General features: G+C 32.1%; 1 protein-coding gene across 1 annotated transcript in view; it reads left to right on the plus strand.

The window, feature by feature from the left end:
* The window catches only part of swi2 (Protein singed wings 2), a 175108-nt gene that overhangs the window by 14800 nt on the left and 141715 nt on the right, over positions 1-18593 (plus strand). The window lies entirely within an intron of this gene.

The raw sequence follows: 18593 nt of genomic DNA on the forward strand, positions 1-18593 counted from the left end.
TAAAGCCATTCAGCGATTTACAGCCATAGACAACGTCAGAGTGTATACGAGTATATATATATATATATATATATATATATATATATATATATATATAATATCAATACATGGTTACTACAATATGAATAAATGTAAAAATAAAATAAAAAATAAATATAACTTACAGTCACCAGATAATCATAAAAACAGATTAAAAGTTTAAAAAGAAATAGTATAAAATCAGGTTAAAATGTACAGATTTGTCAATTACATGACGTTAAAAAAAATATTATCTAAAACGTAATATTGCTAAAATCATTGACACTGTAGTTTGGATTTGCCATCAAAGTCCTTCTCACCATCCTTCTGAAAGTAAAATATGACGTGTTTCTTATATGCAATGGTAAAGAGTTATAAAGTTTATAAGATATGGAAATAAAACTATTGCTTGTAGTACTATATTTGTACTTGGTGAAATATATGTCAAGTCTGGAACGGGTAGAATAATTATGAATGGATGAACAAGTAGGAAGATTAGTTCAACAACTCTGGAAGTTGTTGAAAATTTATGAAAAATTGCGTTTTCCAGATGTTGGGATTATTGTAACGATGGCAAAACGAAATATGGGATTGGGCATATCCAGTTAACGAGGAAGGGAAAGGAGAATACTGGATTTTATCCAGGAAATGAAATGTGATAAAAGAGAAAATCGAAGTTTCACAAAACGATCTTTCGATAGTTTTGGTTTTATTTAAATGTGACCAATGGGAAAGAAAGAAAAAAGAACACGAGTTAAAGGAAAATGCCTCAGACGAAAACAGAGGCGTATGAATAATATAAACCAGATTTTTCTTTTAGCGAAAGAATTAACTTTTTGCATTTATTTCTATTTTCGCTGAAACCAGTAGGGGCAAAATATAAGGAGCAATTGTTGCAGCCTGCATGCCAACAAAATGACAAGTTCGGGAGAACAAGAAATAAATGACTGATATCTACGGGTGGTTGGGGGTAGCCTGACTTCCCGGCGATCACAGAGTTTTTGTGTTGCAGCCATAGAGTTAGTATAATATAGAGAGCGTGTATAGTTGCGTGATTTGGGACGAAAGCGGCTGATTTCTGTCGACTGACATAGTCGCGTAAAGATTTTTCATAGGAAATACTAATTGCATAAACTGCCGCTATTCGGCCGAGAATAGTATATTTTTATTTATTTAACTTAATGCTCAGACCTTGGACTTGGTACAAGACCATTGATCTGCTCACTTCCCGATTTAATTCACCTCCAGACTTGTATTCAAAGATTTTCATGTCGCTGCATTATTACTATGGTAACAGTTCATCGTAATGTTAGTCTTTATATAAAACACATTCTGGTGAAGAATTAATGGACTTGGCCTGATGTATCATCATAAGGAGAGGAACAAATTGAATAGTTATGCGTCTTTTATATAATAATAATAATAATAATAATAATAATAATAATAATAATAATAATAATAATAATAATAATAATATTAATAATAATAATAATAATAATAACAATGAAAATTATCATCTTGTCGTCTATGAATAGCCTCTGTACTTTAAAAGGAACGTTAAATAAAGAATTACAATTACAATTATCATCTTATCGTCTATGAATAGCCTCTGTAGTTTAAAAGGAACGTTAAATAAAGAATTACAATTACAATTATCATCTTATCGTCTATGAATAGCCTCTGTAGTTTAAAAGGAACGTTAAATAAAGAATTACAATTACAATTATCATCTTATCGTCTATGAATAGCCTCTGTAGTTTAAAAGGAACGTTAAATAAAGAATTACAATTACAATTATCATCTTATCGTCTATGAATAGCCTTTGTAATTTGAAAGGAACGTTAAATAAAGAATTACAATTACAATTATCATCTTATCGTCTATGAATAGCCTCTGTAGTTTAAAAGGAACGTTAAATAAAGAATACAATTACAATTATCATCTTATCGTCTATGAATAGCCTCTGTAGTTTAAAAGGAACGTTAAATAAAGAATTACAATTACAATTATCATCTTGTCGTCTATGAATAGCCTTTGTAATTTGAAAGGAACGTTAAATAAAGAATTACAATTACAATTATCATCTTGTCGTCTATGAATAGCCTCTGTAGTTTAAAAGGAACGTTAAATAAAGAATTACAATTACAATTATCATCTTATCGTCTATGAATAGCCTCTGTAATTTAAAAGGAACGTTAAATAAAGAATTACAATTACAATTATCATCTTATCGTCTATGAATAGCCTTTGTAATTTGAAAGGAACGTTAAATAAAGAATTACAATTACAATTATCATCTTATCGTCTATGAATAGCCTCTGTAGTTTAAAAGGAACGTTAAATAAAGAATTACAATTACAATTATCATCTTATCGTCTATGAATAGCCTCTGTAGTTTAAAAGGAACGTTAAATAAAGAATTACAATTACAATTATCATCTTATCGTCTATGAATAGCCTCTGTAGTTTAAAAGGAACGTTAAATAAAGAATTACAATTACAATTATCATCTTATCGTCTATGAATAGCCTTTGTAATTTGAAAGGAACGTTAAATAAAGAATTACAATTACAATTATCATCTTATCGTCTATGAATAGCCTCTGTAGTTTAAAAGGAACGTTAAATAAAGAATACAATTACAATTATCATCTTATCGTCTATGAATAGCCTCTGTAGTTTAAAAGGAACGTTAAATAAAGAATTACAATTACAATTATCATCTTGTCGTCTATGAATAGCCTTTGTAATTTGAAAGGAACGTTAAATAAAGAATTACAATTACAATTATCATCTTGTCGTCTATGAATAGCCTCTGTAGTTTAAAAGGAACGTTAAATAAAGAATTACAATTACAATTATCATCTTATCGTCTATGAATAGCCTCTGTAATTTAAAAGGAACGTTAAATAAAGAATTACAATTACAATTATCATCTTATCGTCTATGAATAGCCTTTGTAATTTGAAAGGAACGTTAAATAAAGAATTACAATTACAATTATCATCTTATCGTCTATGAATAGCCTCTGTAGTTTAAAAGGAACGTTAAATAAAGAATTACAATTACAATTATCATCTTATCGTCTATGAATAGCCTCTGTAGTTTAAAAGGAACGTTAAATAAAGAATTACAATTACAATTATCATCTTATCGTCTATGAATAGCCTCTGTAGTTTAAAAGGAACGTTAAATAAAGAATTACAATTACAATTATCATCTTGTCGTCTATGAATAGCCTTTGTAATTTGAAAGGAACGTTAAATAAAGAATTACAATTACAATTATCATCTTGTCGTCTATGAATAGCCTCTGTAGTTTAAAAGGAACGTTAAATAAAGAATTACAATTACAATTATCATCTTGTCGTCTATGAATAGCCTCTGTAATTTAAAAGGAACGTTAAATAAAGAATTACAATTACAATTATCATCTTATCGTCTATGAATAGCCTTTGTAATTTGAAAGGAACGTTAAATAAAGAATTACAATTACAATTATCATCTTATCGTCTATGAATAGCCTCTGTAGTTTAAAAGGAACGTTAAATAAAGAATTACAATTACAATTATCATCTTATCGTCTATGAATAGCCTCTGTAGTTTAAAAGGAACGTTAAATAAAGAATTACAATTACAATTATCATCTTGTCGTCTATGAATAGCCTTTGTAATTTGAAAGGAACGTTAAATAAAGAATTACAATTACAATTATCATCTTATCGTCTATGAATAGCCTCTGTAGTTTAAAAGGAACGTTAAATAAAGAATTACAATTACAATTATCATCTTATCGTCTATGAATAGCCTCTGTAGTTTGAAAGGAACGTTAAATAAAGAATTACAATTACAATTATCATCTTATCGTCTATGAATAGCCTTTGTAATTTGAAAGGAACGTTAAATAAAGAATTACAATTACAATTATCATCTTATCGTCTATGAATAGCCTCTGTAGTTTAAAAGGAACGTTAAATAAAGAATTACAATTACAATTATCATCTTATCGTCTATGAATAGCCTCTGTAGTTTAAAAGGAACGTTAAATAAAGAATTACAATTACAATTATCATCTTGTCGTCTATGAATAGCCTCTGTAGTTTAAAAGGAACGTTAAATAAAGAATTACAATTACAATTATCATCTTATCGTCTATGAATAGCCTTTGTAATTTGAAAGGAACGTTAAATAAAGAATTACAATTACAATTATCATCTTATCGTCTATGAATAGCCTCTGTAATTTAAAAGGAACGTTAAATAAAGAATTACAATTACAATTATCATCTTGTCGTCTATGAATAGCCTCTGTAGTTTAAAAGGAACGTTAAATAAAGAATTACAATTACAATTATCATCTTATCGTCTATGAATAGCCTTTGTAATTTGAAAGGAACGTTAAATAAAGAATTACAATTACAATTATCATCTTATCGTCTATGAATAGCCTCTGTAGTTTAAAAGGAACGTTAAATAAAGAATTACAATTACAATTATCATCTTATCGTCTATAAATAGCCTCTGTAGTTCAAAAGGAACGTTAAATAAAGAATTACAATTACAATTATCATCTTATCGTCCATGAATAGCCTCTGTAGTTTAAAACGAACGTTAAATAAAAAATTACAATGACTATTTCGTCTATATGACGTCATTCCATTTTCGACCAATGAAGTGTAATGAAATTTTGAATTCCAACCAATCACAGTCAGACTTTGCGATAATTTCTGCAGCTAGATTTATCGCTATCAATTTATCGCATGGTCGTTCTTTTGTTTAGTCGTTGTCGCCAACTGTTTCCCCGTAAATTGATGATCATGAATACATTAAGATGCAACTACACGGTTAAACTTTTCTTTCAACTTTAAAGCAATGAATGCAAGATTGATATTTAATATTAATTAATATATTTACGCAGTGAAGACGACGTTCAAAACGGCGCACCATGTAGACACAAAATATTTTGCATCTTAATTGAACGTACCTTTTAAACTTGATTCTATTCTTTCCAGATTGCACGCATACGCGGTTGGAATATTGAACTGTGTAGATGCAGCTTTAGTTCCGTTACACACTACAGCGAGAATGCGTTTGTCGAGCTATAAAAAATGCTTTCGTGTAGCACTGATTGTAAGTAACGGTCGAAACAAGGCACAGCTGACATTGGTCCTGCTCCCACAGGTAGGCCTAACGTAACCTATAAATTGTAGCCTATAACATTTGTATTGCAATTAAACAATTAATAGACGTTCAAATTTATGTAACATCATCGCATATCAAACCCAATGACCTTGCATAGTAATAATAAGGTCTTTGATCAAACTGCCTTCCGTATGGCGTAATAAAATTCGTGTTTTAATTAGGCCTATCTATACAGAGATGGCTTCACTTGTAGCAACATGTCTCGCTGTGAATACATAAGCATTGGTATATAGCTGTCCCCACTGTTACTGTTAAATTAAATTATGATTTCAGCAGATAATGAAAATGTATTTGTTATAATAATAATAAGAGAAAAGTGCAGTACATGTAATTAACATTGTTAAACCTGTATTTCGCTTTTCGCAATTGGCATTACTGAATAATAACATCGAATTTCTTTATTGCAATAATCGATATTCATCTACGAGTATTTCAACTTCACAATGTCTGAATATGTTAAGTATTCGTTAATATACAATTATTAACATTTTGTGATGGAATTTTAGGGATATATTATTTACATTTTTATTTTATTCACGAAATAGTCCTAATAAATGTCACTCGAGGTCTGAGATTTCCCAGATAAATCCACTCGCTTCGCTCGTGGATTTATCGGCAGATCTCAGACCTCTCGTGACATTACTACAGACAATAATTGTCAACTGGTCAGTTATCACCCTGTAGAGTTTGCTTGGAAGAAACTGCCTGCTGTAGGGTGCGGTGGAAGGAATGGTGAACGGGGGAGAAGTTCGGGTCAGAAGAAGATGTAAGTTGATAGACGACAATAAGACAATATGTATTGATCGTATGCGGAGGCTAGGAGAAACGCGGAAAAAGAAAGACTGAAGAATGCTGGGTTTGCAGTGAAGGACTTGTCGTTGTGCAGAAAACTATGAATGAAATGCACAGTTTAAGAGGGGATGTTAAATAAAGAACTGTATCGCAATGTGAAAGCAAGGCATGTTATTTTGACAAGCTGGGACACAAAATTTCGCTGCTGTGTTATGAACCATAAACTTCATCTCCGACAGTAATTTTGGAGTGTCCGCCGATATCCATCAGCCGCTCGGTGTCGTGGAACTCCTCGTCGTTATCTGCCTGAATTGTTATCAAGCCCAACCAGAGCGCGACTGTGTCTCAAACCTGTACGCATTTCTCAACTTGACAAGAAATTCCTGACAACCTAGAAGAGCCGAATCCAGGTCAGGGCCGTGTAATTAGCTCTTATGATAATAAGAGGAATCTTTTTTTACACGTGGTGTGCGACACATTATTTAAGGCTCTGTTTAAAGGCCACAGTACTGCCTCATATCTCTTCTAGGGCAAAACAGGCTTATCTTCGGTTAATTTTCTGTTCTAAATTGCCTTAACAGGAGGTCAGGCGATGTCCCCGGGTCAGGGGTTCCATCACGAGCGGCGTCGAATTCATTCTTCTCCAGAGGAAATGCTTACGACCATGGAGAGATATCGACTGCCCTCTACAAGTGGGGTTCCCAGACGTCCCGTAAAATACGGGATCGTCCCGCTTTTCGCTAATGCGTCCCGTTGTCCCGAGAAAAATCTTCGGGACAGCTTTCCGTCCCGTATTTTGGAGTTCTAAACTGAGAAAAAAAACGAAAAAGTTACAATGTGTATGTATTTATTCACACTGCAAATGATAAATACCCGGTGGCAGTGGTAACTAATTACATTCAATAATGACAATAATAAACACAATTAATAAAAAATAAATTTATAATAATAATAATGATAACAGAGAACATCCTAAATTAAATGAAGCACGATCACTTAAAATAACATTTAAAATAAATCTAATTTGTACCTTAAATCTAAGTTCGAACTAAAACCCACGAGTATGATATGTTCATATCTGCACAAGTACCTTTCCACATTACACTCATTTCGCTGTCAACTCACTCACTGCACTGGAACTACGACACATTTCACTGATTCTATCCTGATTTCACTAACACTTCAAAAACATTTCACTGTTCAAATTCTTTGCACTGCCACTATAAACTATAAAGCTTCACTGACAGGAACACACTTCACTTACACAACACACTTCACTGACACAACACTTCAATAACAAGCATCAATTACACCCTTTATATACTGTGTATAATTACCGTCTATTAGTAAAGTCCTTAAGCCTATTTTGAGAGAAGAAACTGCCTACTGAAGGATGCACTGGAAGGAATGGTGAACGGGAGAAGAGTTCGGGGCAGAAGAAGATATCAGATGATAGACGACATTAAGATGTATGGATCATATGAGGAGATAAAGAGGAAGGCAGAAAATAGGAAAGATTGGAGAATGCTGGGTTTGCAGTGAAAGACCTATGAATGAACATGGAAAGAATACAGAAAAGCATTCAACCAATGGCAGAGGTCTCATTGCACGCTTGTTGACGTTGGGCGGGTGTAGAACGCTTCAGACCGTCCAACTTCAAGATAAACGTGCGATGTTTACGTCGCCTGTCAGGTATTATGGAACGAAGTATAGACTATCGTCTTAATATGTGTCGTGAGACACAAGGAGTACATGCTGAACTACAGAAAATGCCAAATTCAGTCCCAGTGGCCCTTAAGTAGGGGAGAAATGGGTACAGTGAGACAGGGAGAACAGTGAGATATTTTTTATTAGGTAGTAAATTTTGACGTCGAGATGTTGGTAACAGTGAGTTGTATGTTGCATGAGTAAAGTAACAGTATTTTCATACTCGATTTGATTCTAGTTATAAAGGTGAGTGATGAAAAAATAATTCGTAATTTTTCACTCTAGAAGTAAAATTTTGGCTTGTGTTTAATGAAGGTTTTATTGGATATACGAATGAAATATAAATATGAATATTTTGTTACCTAATACTGTGGTATTTGAGATTATGTTTGGCAAGTTTCGTCTTTCTTGTTTTAATTTTGAAGTGATGACGTCATTTTAAACGAACTATGCGTAAAGGGAACAGTGAGACATGCCATTGAAGGGTACACTGAGACGTCTCACTGTTCCCATGTACCAATGATTTGCAAAAACAAACTGTAATTATATTACATTTACCAGTAACTAACATTAAAGATGAACATACTAGTAACCAATTTAGGAACTGTAGCTTAAAATAATGGATACATTACATTTTAATTATTTCATAAATAACAAATTATTCACAAAATTTAAGCAAAATGTTAAAAAATAATAAAGAATTACCGGTACATCAAATTCTTATAATTATTAGCTTTGTTGTCACTAAAAATTCATTTCATTTTTTTCGCAAAAGTTTGAAATGTCCTGGAAAATTCACTTTTCCAAATGTTCCAGATGTTTCAATGGTTTCGAAGTCAGACATCAAAATGATTCTAAATAAGCCTACAGAACATGGCAAGATAAAGAGACAGCAAGCTTTCTTTTCTTTTGAAATAAATGTAAAACATTTCAATGTCCGTTAATAGACACTGTGGTGTCTCACTGTACCCCCCTGAATGGGAACAGTGAGACATTTGCATTTTTTTTTGACAAACACGTATTGTATATTATGTCCTTTATCTATTAACATTTTTGTTTATGTATTATTGTACTCCATGTTTTAATGTCTATTTCTATTGCACTTGATTTTAAAAATACTTGAATTATCCCTTGCATACATATGTCTTAATATTTTGTGTCTCACTGTGCCCACTACTCCCCTACTATAACGCCATGGTCTGTTCCTTTAGATTTATAATTTAAATGAATTTCAGAAGATTATTTGATCTCATTCGACCTATTTTTTAAGTCTTATCTGTTTCGGTTTATTGAATAACGAAAAGGTCTGTACTTTCGTGGACTTACTTTTAAAATCACTTGTTAATTTTATGAATTGTGATGTGCTTTTTGCAAACTGTGTTTATTGTGCGGCACGAATGTCACAACATCAGCTCTGTTCCCGTTGTCGACAACAATCAGCTCTGTTTACATTGATGTGATGCTGTGACGAAGGTCAGAACTATCTCAGTAATTGGTGCAAGCGGAAGGATAGCGAGTTTCATTAACTTGCTCGATAACAAAAAAGTATTTCGTGTGAGTGAGTTTGTACTTGTGTTCCAGTTAAGCAGAACTCTAGCCTGCATTCCTATGAAATAAAGACAAGCTGAAGATGAATCCCACGAAAGCGATGCCGTGTATAATTCTTACAATAACTTGTATTTATATGAAGTTATATTTTGTTTAATATAAATATACTTACAGGCTATTCCATTATGAAATCGATCAGTAAAAAACCCGCATTTTTTTATACTCTTATTTTTTTCCCTACTTAAACAAGGTGCTGAGGACAGTGCATTTGCAAAAGTATACTATCGAAAGCCAAACGATTTCCGTATTATTGAGCGACAAATTTAGCGTATTTTATAAAAACAAGCCTCTTTCAGCGCTCAAAACTCTGGAACCATTTACTGCAGAACATTGAACGAGAGCTCATTTTGAAGCTGACATTTGGTAGGTTATGTTAAGAAGTAATCCTTATTTTTATTGAACACAGAGAGACAGATAATCTGATTTTACTTACTTTTAGGCTTTTTGCCCATTTGTAAAAATGTAAAAAATATTGAGAAAAAACCTTGCATTATTAAGAGGGATTCGGCATTGTTTGCTTAGTGGCTCGGCAATAAGTTTCGAGGGTATTAAATAGATTATTTTCACACGCCTAGACTTGAACGGCGCAGTACCGCACGCACTGGCCGAGAGCTGAAGATAAGCGAGCGTTGGGCGTCATTTTACTCCTGTGTTTGTGAAAATCTGTGATAAAGCTAGCACAGCCATGACTGCTAGACGACACATGACGTGTTTGTCTCCTGGCCTTGCTTGTCTCGGCTAGCTCCCGTCTCACAGTCAGCTGGTTAGTTCACGCGCATACTATTTATTTTCTTTATTTGATATTTTCAATACTTTCTTATCAACATACCATCAGTAAAAAATATGTGTTTATTTGTACTTTCAATGCGGAATCTAACCATATATTTTAAAAATATTTTTTCGTGGTGAAAGGCGTCTTAATGAAGAAAAATCTAAATTTCTCCATTTCCATAAAAAGTAAGAAAAACTGTTTACATGTCAATATAAACTTTAACTTCTCAGCATCAAAAATTTGATCATTGGGTGAAAGGGTTTCGGAGCCACAACAGTTTAAAGTTGCTAATTTTATGAAAATACGATAAATTTAAATATTTTTAATTTAAACACTATTAAGTTCTGATACCTCAAACTTTGCACAAAGCATTGTATCACAGTTGTCTACGGACAGAAAAAGTTTCATTGTATTTAGAAATTGCAAGGTCAATTTTCTCTATATTTCGGTCGATTTGAGATGGAATAGCCATTACGTACTTAAAAAATGCTTTTAGAGAACCCGGAGGTTCATTGCCGCCCTCACATAAGCCCCCATTGGTCCCTATCCTGAGCAAGATTAATCCATTCTCTACCATCATATCCCACCTCCCTCAAATCCATTTTAATATTATCTTCCCATCTACGTTTCGGCCTCCCCAAAGGTCTTTTTCCCTCTGGTCTACCAATTAACACTCTATATGCATTTCTGGATTCGCCCATACGTGCTACATGCCCTGCCCATCTCAAACGTCTGGATTTAATGTTCCTAATTATGTCAGGTGAAGAATACAATGCGTGCAGTTCTGCGTTGTGTAACTTTCTCCATTCTCCTGTAACTTCATCCCTCTTAGCCCCAAATATTTTCCTAAACGCCTTATTCTCGAATACCCTTAAACTCTGTTTCTTTCTCAAAGTTAGAGTACATGTATTGAAAAACTCATTAATTCGTCTCAGAAGCATCATTCAAAGAGTGAGTTAAGATATAAAAAGAAGTAATTTTATTGAGTAAAGGTAAAAAAGTAAAGGTATCCCCGTAACATGCCATGAAGGCACTTGAGGGCATGGAGGTAGAGCCCCATGCTTTCCATGACCTCGGCACTAGAATGAGGTGGTGTGGTCGGCACCACGCTCTGACCGCCTTTTACCCCCGGGAAAGACCCGGTACTCAATTTTATAGGAGGCTGAGTGAACCTCGGGGCCGTTCTGAAAGTTTGACAACAAGAAAAAATCCTTTCACCAGCTGGGATCGAACCCCGGACCTTCCAGTCCGTAGCCAGCTGTTCTACCAACTGAGCTGAGTAGCATTACTAAAGCAAAATGTAATAACTATACTTGTATTATTAAAATATTCCACTTTTATAAACGCTTGAGAAATAAAAGACGAGCTAATTAATGACTTTGTTCCACTGCAAAACAGTGTCGCTGCATTATAAGCTCCATCTTCAGTCTCCACTGTTCCTTCCAGTCTCTTCTATTTCATTTTCCATGTGACCTTGATTGCATTTTTTAAAGCTACATGTAATGAGTATTGAGACTTTTTTGTTGTGTCTAATCATTTATAGTTGTTTAATTCTATAACACAGTGACGTCAAAGCAAGCGCATTTTTCTGACCTTGACGTCGTGCGCGGGCAGCAAGCGCTAAGTATGGAAAGAGGAAGGGTTGTGTATATGAATAAGCAGCCTGTTGGATTAAGAAAACAGTGGTGCACAAACTTCAAACGGAACGTGAAATTTTATGTCGTTATTTTTATATGGCTTCTTTCTGTTTGATATTATCTATATTGTCTGTAAAACAAAAGTACTAACACTGATTTCTTAATATTGCACTTGTGTTTTAAATCTTAATAACATAATAGAGAGTTAAGAAGGAATATTCATTTAAATTCCATAGTAGTATAATATTACTAGTGGCTTGTGCAGCAATTGCTGCAAACTAAGTCCATAAAAAGTTCAAATAAAAATTGTTCAGATTTATTTTCAATGAAGAATACCAGACATTTTAATAGTTATTTGCTTCCATAATAGTGAAACATACGCCCTCTGAATGGTTTTTTTTTTATTGCTAAATACTTTTCCTTGAACCTATCCGTCTTCAGTTCTTGAGTTTCAATGCGAAATCGCTAGTAACAATGTGAGGATGATCAGTGTGTTTTCCATGTGGGAGTAATGCAGTAGCTATTTCGGATCATTGCGGATTGTATGTGAAAGTTAAGAAAATGTAAGGTTTGTCATGCTTTGAACAAAAGACTTAGCATCTTGGTATAGCTGCTGCATGTTTCGTGAACTACCCTGAAATGTAGAGGGCAGAATCACTTTTTCCCACCAAGAGATCTTGCTGAGGTGATCAAGAGACTACAAAATCTTGTAGGCCTCTTATTTTATCAATAAGTAATACCTTTTGGTCTTTTCTTATGAATTGTAATTTTTTGCGCTTCTTCCAGACAATACTGATCTATCAAATACTGCTGGATTAATTTGTGTAACAATGAATGTTATTCCGTATATTTTCTGTAATATAGGCTGTTGTGAGGAATTTTTTACTGAGATGTGGAAAATGAGGCGAATGATATGTCAGAGTTGTAGAATCTTATATGCGCCCTAAATAAAATTGTCCATCGTAAATCGTTAGCAGTTTCAGTGTTTCATTTGTTGCTGGTTGCGGGAAATAAACTCACTCATCACGGTAGCAAGAAGTGAAATGACATGCTATTTTCCCTACAACAAAATATGCTTGGCAGCGATCACAAATCTAATCAATTAAACCAAAGAAATATGAAATCAATTTTGATGAAGTTTAAAGACGCAGCTAAAATAGGAAGCATGACTCAATTACTACCAAGGAAAGTTAGAGAATCAGACATATAAATATCTATATCACACTGCCATTAAATATATGAAAAAGCCCCACACCACTTGATTAATAATGTAAAAGTATTTCATTTTTAATAATAATATTGTTACCTTACGTAAGTTTTATGGTTTTCAGTAACATAAGTTTATATAGGCCTATAGCCGTTACTGAGTAAATTATAGAAATGAAGACTTAATATAAAATATTCTTTCTCTGCGTCTACTTACATAAAGCCCCAAAAGGTTTCACTTTCATATATCAGTATAGCATTATGTGTTGCATTAACTATAATAACATTTCATTTTTAATGGTAATAATGTCATCAAACATTCTTAAGTTTTGTAATTCTTAATATCCAATACACAGCTGTACTCGGAAAACTACAGACCAGAGAATCAGACCTGTAAATTATTTTTATACGTTATCAAAAAATTGCACAAATGAAGATCGACATATTGGCATTATGATGGGAAAGAATCTGAGCCGTCTGAACTCTATGTCAGCAATCCTGTAGGTCATGACCTTCGTGTAATAGCCTATAGTTTATTGTAGTGTGTGTTTTGTTTTATTCTGAAATGCAACACGGCCGACTTGATGCTCGCTTCGCTTAAGGAAGCGAACATCAAGTCGGCCGTGAATGCAATTAATTAGTTCTCAAAACTAACCAAAGATGGATTTTGGAAAAAAGGAAAATGATGTAGGAAAATTGACATTTCACTGAAAACTACTATTTTTCTGAAAACTTTGGGTTCCAAGCTTCAAAATGAGGGGTCATTTATTAAAATCCGTTCAGCCGTTTTCCCGTAATTTCCATTACCAGTTCAATATATATATATATATATATATATATATATATATATATATATATATATATATAAAGTGGATGAAACACAGCATTCATAAAGAAAGTGATATTCCAAAGAAAGAGATTGAGTATGACATGATAAGTTGGAATCTATATTGATGGTATCTTTAGCATTACAAAAGTAATCAAACTAATCAAAACAATATTACAGTACAAAGCAAAGTTACCTAGGTACTCTATCTGTTTTAAGTGTAACTAATATTACATAACAAAACTCTTATCGCATTATGCTTTTAAGGTGATATTTGTGAGCAACTTCCTATCATCAGAATATTAAATTATTTTCTCGAAATCTGCTGAAGCTATAGAGCTGACATTTTTACAACACATGGGCACGTATCTGCTGCTTATGATGTAACAGTAGTTGCTTTGTTAATTCATTTCCTTACAAACAATTTCCATGCGAATATTTTCAAAAATTTTCAATACACTATCTTCAGTAATACGTATATACGGTATATTAGATTTACGAAAACATTCTGTAAGGCTACTAAATAAATAGGCCTATACCTGAGAATTTCACTTTTCTATACGAAAAGTTGAGAAAATATTTCTTTTGAATAAAAAAATCAAACTTGTGAAAAATGAACATTAAAATTAAAACTTACATTCTTATAATGCACTTATACTTCTCAGGCAAATCAAAAAATCACCATGGATACAGTTTTAATAAGTTCTCTTCCTTTTATCTATTGAATCAGTGCTGGCCGTCCCTGAATATAGCTCGACCAAGCGGCATATACCACCTCTTTCGTCTGCCTCTTTCCTTTCCGCTGTAAAGCGCTCAGGCTCTCCTGGGCTCTAAAGCGCGCGCTTGCTCCTGTGGGCATCAACTGACATGCCTGCTATAACATAATCTTACATTTGTCACTTTTGCTCATAAACATGTTTCTTTGTTCTAAAGCAATAAGTGGCGTTGTTGCCTTCACTGGAGGTAATAGCGTCAGTATGCGTCATACTTTTATTTACTTGTATTGTTGTAAAACCTTGTCACTATTACAACTGAATCGTACATTCCGTAGGAAAGGCTACAAATGATCAATATCTAAAAAATCAATGTTACTGTCCGAATTTCTGGTCAGTCGTAACCAATTTTGTAAATTGAAGGCGTTAATACAGTCACTTACCCTACACAATTACATGCGTGCTGTAAACACGCACTTAATGACGCAGACAACTACTCTAGCCTTACCGTCACCCTGCTCTCGGCCCCTTCACCTGGCCGCCCAATAGGTCAGTGAAAGGGTGGCTGTGGAACCCGGAGTCTTCAGGGACATCTTCCAAGCCAACTTGAGAATCTAGGTGGATGCTGGGATTTCACCGTTCCCGCGGTTAAGACAATCACGCTGCAGACATGTCCGACTTTATTAAATTTTCCTGCCGAATTATTCTTGCAACTTGTGTTTATTAACATTTTGCGCTTTAAAGCAGTGGTTGTCAATCGGAGGGCCGCGACCCTTTAGGGGTCCGAAGAGCTGTTAAAGGGGGACCGCAAAATAATAATAATAATAATGATAATGATAATAATGATAATAATAATGATAATGATAATAATAATAATAATGATAATAATAATAATGATAATAATAATGATAATAATAATAATGATAATGATAATAATGATAATAATAATAATGATAATGATAATAATAATAATGATAATGATAATAATAATAATAATGATAATAATAATAATAATAATGATAATAATAATGATAATAATAATGATAATAATAATGATGCTAAGAATAATAATAATAATGATAATAATAATAATAATAATGATTTTATTTATTTATTTTATTTATTTAGAATATTAACGTGCAAAAACAACAGCACAAGGCCAATTACAGTTTTGCACGATACAAAACAGAACAAAACAACAAATGATGATGAGAATGAATGATAGAAAATGGCAATGAGATGAAATACGAACAATATAATGGTCTGCATAATCAATGATCAAATAATAATTATAAAATTATAAAATTAGTCCAATGAGATAATTGAAATAATGGAATAGTCTACATTAATCAATTGACCAAATGCAAGAAATAAAATGGACAAATAATTATTAAAATAGATCAGTGAGTTAAAAACTCAAAGATATACTACACATTAAATGGATCCAAGTTGAATCCATGCAAATTAGCATATTTAATGCATCTGCAAACCGGAGAGAGAGATTTAGGATTCTTATTATAAAACAATTTATGAAATCTTAAACCATTAGCAGGAATACGAAGACTGATATTGCTTATGAAAGATTCACAATCAATATCACCCTTAATGACTTTGCAAAAAAATAAATAATCAAGATCCTGACGTCTGGTGAACAAACAACCGCAATTGAAATAATTGCATTTAATCTCATAGCTATAATCGGAATTTGGTAAAAATCTATAAGAACACAAGGAAATAAATTTTCTTTGAATATTCTCCAATTTAGCCGAGTCAATGGAAGTAATGGAGTTCCATACAACAGATGCATATTCAAGCTTGGATCTAACCAACGTATAGTATAAAATTAATAAACACATAGGAGTGGAAAAAGAATAAGTTATAGACCTAATTAGACCAAGCATTCTTAATGAATGGGTATAAATATATTGCACATGATCATGGAAATATAATTTTGAATCAAGTAGGACACCAAGATCTCTAATACAATCTTTCCGAATAATTACGACATTACTGAGAGAATAGTTAAATTTTAGGGAGATAGTTTTCCGTGAAAAGGAAATAACAGAAGTTTTGGATTGATTAATTTTCATTCCATTTTCAACAGACCATTGTGAAATTGAATTAATGTCATTTTGAAGAATTTGACAATCAACCAAACTATTAATTTTGCGAAAGATTTTGAGATCATCCGCAAATAAAAGGCAGCTAGAACTTATTCTTTTTCTTATATCATTTATAAATAATAAAAATAAGAGAGGTCCCAATGTAGACCCTTGAGGAACACCGCATAAACTATTAAATGGAACCGAGAGAGAATTACCTAGTCGAACACAAGACTGTCTATCTGTTAAATAATTTTCAAACCAATTAACGTAGTTAGTGGAGAGACCAAAATTACTTAATTTATTTAATAAAATTTTGTGAGGAACAACATCAAATGCTTTGCTAAAATCAAAATAAATTAATGATAATAATAATGATAATAATGATAATAATAATAATGATAATAATAACAATGATAATAATAATAATAATGATAATAATAATAATAATGATAATAATAATGATAATAATAATAATGATAATAATAATAATAATAATAATGATAATAATAATAATAATGATAATAATAATAATTATTATAATGATGGTAATAATAATGATAATAATAATGATAATAATAATGATAATGATAATGATAATGATAATAATAATAATGATAATAATGATAATAATAATGATAATAATGATAATAATAATAATGATAATGATGTTAATAATAATGATAATAATGATAATGATAATAATGATAATAAAAATAATAATACTAATAATAATGATAATAATGACAATAATAATAATAATGATAATAATAATAATAAATAAAGTGTATAAGATTTGCTGATGATATGACGTAAGCAGAAGGAGAGACGATACTAAGGGATATGCTAGTGGAGCTAAATGACAGCTGTGAGCAGTATGGGATGAAGATATTAGCTCATAACTATTGATTGAATGCTTTTCTGTACTCTTTGCATGTAAAACTTATAATTAATAAAAGTAATCACAAATAACTAGTGTGTGTATGTAAATATGTTTGTTATATTCACATTCATTTGAAGGGTAACAAACAAGAGTTAATATGACTTATGTCATTCTTACACGAACATGTCAGTCCACCTGTTAAACTGTAAATGTGACAGAAACATTTTGCAAAATTATTTCTTGGAACCGAGAACTCTAATGCAAAGACTTTTTGAACGTGTTTACTAGAGAATGGAATTAAAATTTATCATAGTAATGTCACAAGAGGTCTGAGATTTTCCGATAAATCCACGAGCGGAGCGAGTAGATTTATCTGGGAAATCTCAGACCTCAAGTGACATTTATTAGGACTATGTCGTGAATAAAATAAAAATGTAAATAATATATCCCTAAAATTCGTTCACAAAATGTTAATAATTGTATATTTACGAATACTTAACCTATTCAGACATTGTGAAGTTGAAATAGATGATTATCGATTACTGCAATAAAGAAATTCGATGTTATTATTCAGTAATGCCAATTGAGAAAAGCGAAATACAGGTTAAAAATGTTAATTACATGTACTGCGCTTTTCTCTTGTTATTATAACAGAAATACGTTTTCATTATCTGCTGAAATCATAATTTAATTTAAACATTTTATAGTATAATTACAAATAACCTGATTAATACATTAATTAAATGAACAATTGTTATGAAGGAGTGCCATTTTCTTTTGATACAATGGACATGGAATTAGAAGATGAAGATGTAGATGTGGAAGTAGGATTTCGCACTTTATATAGTACAATGGATTCATGCTCATCGATTTACGTGGAACAGTTGGCGACACTGACTAAACAAAAGAACCATCATGCGATAAACTGATAGTGATAAATCGAGCTGCAGAAATTATCGCGATCTATGACTGTGATTGGTTGGAATTCAAAATTTCATTACACTTCATTGGTCGAAAATGGAATGACGTCATATAAACGAAATAGTCATGCAAAATAATTGTTCCTGGAAGATCTTAAAAACAAAGAAACAAAATGGTAGAGGATTCTTCAATTCATAATATACTAAGAA

This window comes from Periplaneta americana, chromosome 8, assembly GCF_040183065.1.
Source record: "Periplaneta americana isolate PAMFEO1 chromosome 8, P.americana_PAMFEO1_priV1, whole genome shotgun sequence".
Taxonomy (NCBI): domain Eukaryota; kingdom Metazoa; phylum Arthropoda; class Insecta; order Blattodea; family Blattidae; genus Periplaneta; species Periplaneta americana.